This window comes from Scyliorhinus torazame, chromosome 6 (assembly GCF_047496885.1).
Source record: "Scyliorhinus torazame isolate Kashiwa2021f chromosome 6, sScyTor2.1, whole genome shotgun sequence".
In the NCBI taxonomy this organism is placed as follows: domain Eukaryota; kingdom Metazoa; phylum Chordata; class Chondrichthyes; order Carcharhiniformes; family Scyliorhinidae; genus Scyliorhinus; species Scyliorhinus torazame.
In genome coordinates, this window is record NC_092712.1 from 273894371 (window position 1) to 273900370 (window position 6000).

Here is a 6000-nt window from a genome sequence, read left to right on the forward strand (position 1 = left end):
GTAGTTAGATATTTTGCCGGGAAGGAGGTTCAGAACTTCCTGATAGCGCTGGCCTCCGAAGAAGTATTGAAGACGGGGGAATAGAGAAGCGGGTGTTGTAGGCGGTTTATGGGAAGATACTGGGGGAGGACAAGGTATCATTGGAGGATATTAAAGCTAAGTGGGAGGAAGAATTGGAGGAGGGTATGGAGGACGGGCTGTGGTGTGAGGTGCTCGGGAGGGTAAATGCTTCAACCTTGTGCGTGAGGTTGAGGCTGATAACAGTTTGTTTTTCTGTTAAAAAAATGTAGAGTACCCAATTAATTTGTTTCCAATTAAGGGACAATTTAGCGTGGCCAATTCACCTAGCCTGCACATATTTTTGGATTGTGGGGGTGAAACCCACACAGACACGGGGCACGGGATCGAACCCGGGTCCTCAGCGCTGAAGGCAGCAGTGCTAACCACTGTGCCACCGTGCCGCCCCCGGGCTGATACAGCTGAAGGTGGTATAAAGGGCGCATCCCACGAGGGCAAGGATGAGCCGACTCTTGGAGGGAGTGGAGGATGTAAGTGAGCGCAGAGAGGAGCCCCGCAAACGACGTTTGCATGTTTTGGTCCTGCCCGAAGCTGGAGGGATATTGGAGGGAAGTGTTTAAGGTCATCTCGGGGGTGATACATGTGAGTTTGGAGCCAAGGCCCCTAGAAGCCATTTCCTGGGTGTTGGACCAGCCTGGCTGCAGGCAGATGCGGGGGCAGATGTTTTAGCCTTCGCCTCGCTGACTGCCCGGAGATGGGTCCTGTTGAGGTGGAAGTCAACTCCTCCGGCCTGTGCCGCTGCGTGACGGGGAGACCTGCTGGAATTTTTGACGCTCGAGAAGGTGAAGTTTGAGCTGAGGGAGAGGATGGGTGGGTTCTACAATTCATGGGCATTGTTTCTCTTGCACTTTCAAGAATTGGATGCCATTGAACATTAGGGGGAGGGGGTCTATTGGGGAGGGGGGGGGGGGGTTGAGTATGCTGTTTATTGTTTACAATGTATGGGATGACTGTAGATTCTCATTTGGTCATTCTTGTTTTGTATTTGGGATGTAGGGGTGAGGTTTGGGATTGTATGTTGAAGGGGATGCTGGTTGGGGGATTGCTATTGTATTTGTTATTGTTGGTTATCTTTTGTTGCTTGTATATTTGATGAAAAAGTGGAAAATGAGGGGAATAGAAATATTTGTAAAAAAAAGCTATTTCCAGTATGAAATTGCCATGGGCAGGCAGCCATTGGGGCTGTGGGTGGATTCCCCCCTCGCAACCCCCGGCCATTTAGCTGGGGGCAGGGGGGTGGCAGGGAACATGGTGCCAAGTAAAATTCAGCCCAACTCATCCAGAACTGCCCACTTTCTTCTCTGTGCCACGTCCCCTACGTTCACAACCTTTCATTTTACTTCTATTTGTGTCAAACTCCATTGGCTGTCATTTTAATCCTGCAATGACTTCAAAATTCCTGTATTACGTATAAATGAACTACTGTGCCTCTTCCTAATTTTCCATCTGCCGTTAGCCCTCTTCTGACCTTCTGAATGTTCTTCCTCCTGCCTAGTCCTGGCGTACCATCTGTAACAGAACCTTCGGCTATCTCACTGTTGCCTCCTTCAGAACCTCTTCCCCCAAACCTCTATGTTTAGCTCCAATCTTGCTCAGCATCAAAAGCCACTTAACCTTTGGATTTAGTCACCACTCCCCCTAGTCACCACTCCTCCTACCACCAGCCCGTTCCTGCTTGGGTTTGGCCGATAACTGTGGAACCCCGTGTTCTTTTACTAATTGCTAAGAGACTGACGCCCCAGAAACAAACATCCAACAAGTTAAGGGGACAATCGTCAGGACAGCTGTTCAGTCAAACCGGTGATCTCACCAACTTTGGCAAGTCAACAGGATGGACAAACTTCACAAGCCAAACCATGAGATGGCCTACAATTAACGGTTACAATTACACGTTGACTGTTCTTTTAATGGTATAACCTGGCTAAGATTTCAACCACCCCATATATCAATGCCCAAATTGAAATTATGGTCAAAATCTCAGGCTTGCTGGCAGACCTAATGGCTCCAACTTGCTTAAATTTGAACTTCTTCTGGTGTAGACTTCCAATTGTAGGTTTGTGCCAACATCAAGCACAGTTAAATGTTTTTCTAAGGCTGGGAATGATGTCCACAGCACATTGTAAGGAATAACTTTAAAAACTGATCTCTGGCTGCCACCTAATAGGGATAATCTATTTGGGGATAGGCATTCTGTGTGGTTCCTGAGTGGTGAGTTGCACTAAAATTAACAGAGACAAAACAAAGAACAGTACAGCACAGGAACAGACCCTGCGCCGATCATGATCCCTGTCCAAACTAAAACGTTCTGCACGTCTGGGGTCCGTATCCCTCTATCCCCATCCTATTCATGTATTTGTCAAGATGCCTCTTAAATGTTGCTATCGTACCTACTTCCCCCACCTCCCCTGGGAGCGAGTTCCAGGCACTCACCACCCTCTGTGTAAAAAAACTTGCCTCGCACATCTCCTCCAAACTTCCCCCTTACACCTTAAACCTATGTCCCCGAGTAATAGACTTTTCCACCCTAGGCAAACGCTCCTGACTATCCACTCTTGTTCTTGCCACTCATGATTTTGTAAACTTCTATCAAGTTGCCCCTCAACCTCCGTTGTTCCAGTGAAAACAATCAGTGAAATCCAACCTCTCCTCATAGCTAATACCCTCCAGACCAGGCAGTATCCTGGTAAACCTCTTCTATACCTGCTCCAAAACCTCCACATCCTTCTAATTCCAAGTGTGGCCTAACTAAGGAAGCGGAAAAGCTCTCCTCTAATGACTCTCAGAATGTGGCAGGATGTGTGGAACATTATTACATAGAATGTGTAGCACAAAAACAGACCATCTGGACTAACTGCTCCGTACCAGGTTTTGTTCCACAGAAACACTTCACAACATAATTCCGCTAAACTATCAGCACCTTTTTTATTCCTTTCTCCCTTTGTAATAAGTCCATGGAGGGAGAAGTCCCGTCACCAGAATTTCTTATATTCACAAACTCAACAGCTGAACAACCATGACCATTCAGTCTGCGGTCTACACCGGGAGTGCAGAGGATCTGACACTCCCTGTTATATATACAGAAAGCTTAATCCAGGATTGTCAGCACGGATTTGTGAGGGGTAAGTATTGCCTCACAAGTTTGATTGTATTCTTTGAGGAGGTAACTAAGTACATAGATGAAGGTAGAGCAGTTGATGTCGTATACATGGATTTTAGTAAGGCGTTTGATAAGGTTCTCCATGGTCGGCTCATGCAGAAAGTAAGGAGGCATGGTATAGAGAGAAATTTGGCCGATTTGATCAGTAACTGGCTATCGCATAGAAGACAGAGGGTGGTGGTAGATGGTAAATTTTCATCCTGGAGCCCAGTCACCAGCGGTGTACCACAGGGATCAGTGCTGGGTCCTCTGCTATTTGTGATTTTTATCAATGACTTGGATGATGGAGTTGAAGGTTGGGTTAGTAAATTTGCTGATGACACCAAGATTGGCGGAGTAGTGGATAATGTGGAGGGCTGTTGTAGGCTGCAAAGAGACACTGCTAGGATGCAGAGCTGGGCTGAAAAGTGGCAGGTGGAGTTTAACCCTGATAAGTGTGAGGTGATTCATTTTGGTAGGACAAATTTGAACATGGATTACAGGGTTAACGGCAGGGTTCTGAAGAATGTGGAGGATCAGAGAGATCTCGGAGTTCATGTCCATAGATCTCTGAAAGTTGCCACCCAAGTGGATAGAGCCGTGAAGAAAGCCTACAGTGTGTTAGCATTTATTAACAAGGGGATTGAGTTTAAGAGCCGTGAGCTTATGCTGCAACTGTACAAGACCTTGGTTAGACCACATTTGGAGTATTGTGTGCAGTTCTGGTCACCTCATTATAGGAAGGATGTGGAAGCATTGGAAAGGGTGCAAAGGAGATTTACCAGAATGCTGCGTGGATTGGAGGGTAGGTCTTATGAGGATAGGTTGAGGGAGCTAGGGCTTTTCTCATTGGAGTGAAGGAGGATGAGAGGTGACTTAATTGAGGTGTATAAAATGATGAGAGGGATAGATAGAGTGGACGTTCAGCGACTTTTTCCTCGGGTGGATGTAGATGTTACAAGGGGGCAAGGTTCATGGTGGAAGATATAAGAGGGATGTCAGAGGTATGTTCTTTACTCAGAGAGTAGTTGGGGCGTGGAACGCACTCCCAGCAATGGTAGTGGAGTCGGACACTTTAGGAACTTTCAAGCGGTTATCGGATAGGCACATGGAGTGCACTAGAATGATTGGGAGTAGGTTGATTTGATCTTAGTTTCAGACTAGTTCGGTACAACATCGTGGGCCGAAGGGCCTGTACTGTGCTGTACAGTTCTATGTTCTAAAGGGGTTCCCTGATTGGGCCACTGATCAGGGAACTCGTATTCTAATTGGCCAATGTCAAAGGCCTGGCCTAAGTCATTACACCCTTATTTACTTATCTATCTGCCCAGGTGAGGTAGCTGGAGCAGTGGTGTGGAGCCCAGGTGAGGTAGCCTGGGCAGTGCTGTGGGGCCCAGGTGAGGTAGCCGGGGCAATGGTGTGGGGCCCAGGTGAGGTAGCTGGAGCAGTGGGGCCCACTGACATCTACGTAATTGAGTAAATGGAGACTGTGTGATAAGGAGAATGTGGGAGATGAGGGGAGTGAGGGGATGGGGGAGTGACAGGGTGGGGGAAGAGAGAATGTGAGAGGGTGGGCTGAGAGTGTGAGAGGAGGTGGAGGTAAGAGAGTGTAAGGGAGTGGGGGGAGAGAGAATGTAAGGGAGAGAGAGTGTGGGTGGAGAGTTTTGGGGGATTGAGAGAGTGTGTGTGTGGGGGGGAGGGGTTGGCGGAGAGAGGGGGGGAGAGAAAGTGATCCACATTAATTATTTCGCTGTGATGGCCTGAGGATGTGAAATGCAGTGTAATGTTTGTATTCCCTGCTGGCAGCTTTACATGGAATAATTTACAGCACAGGAACAGGCCAATGCATCATCTATGTTGGTGTTTAAGTTCCACACAAGCCTCCTCCCACCCGTTTTGATATCAGGATAATCTTCTGCTTCTTTCTTCCTCATGTGTTTATCAACTTCCATGAATGTATCTATACCAGAATTATAGAATGGTTACAGAAGGAGGCCATTCAGCACATTATCTCTGTGTCAGTTCTCTGCATCAGCAACTCAGCTCGTCCAACTCCCTGACATTTTCCCTGCTGTCCATTGAAATCTTTTCTCTTCAGATAATTATCCAGTTCCCCTTTGAAAACAGCATTTGAATTTGTCTCCACCACACGCTCAGACAGTGCATTCTACTTGTTGCCTAAAGATATTTTCCTCCGGGCAGCACGGTGGCGCAGTGGTTAGCACTGCTGCCTCATGGCGCTGAGGTCTCAGGTTCGATCCTGGCTCTGGGTCACTGTCCGTGTGGAGTTTGCACATTCTCCCTGTGTGTGCGTGGGTTTCGCCCCCACAACCCAAAGATGTGCGGGGTAGGTGGATTGGCCGTGCTAAATTGCCCCTCAATTGGAAAAAATGAATTAGGTACTCTAAATTTATATCATTTAAAAAAAGCTATTTTCTTCATATCGTCTCTGGTTCGTTTGTTAATCACCTTCGGGTTCTAAACCTTCTGCCGATGGGAACAGCTTCTCCCCATTTACGCTCTCCAGACTTGTTATGAACATGTGTAACAAATGTCCTCTCAACCTCCTCTTCACCAAGGAGAACAGCTCCAGCTTTGTCAATCTATCCACACAACTGAAGTCTCTCATCCTCGGAACCGTTCCTGTAAATCTTTTCTGCCCCTTTCTAAATCCTTCACATCCTTCCCGTTGAGGCTGAACCAGTTTTTTAATGAAGGTTCATAACTTATTTGGTTTTGAACTCTGTGCCCCTATGTATAAATCACAGGATTCAGTATAATTTATA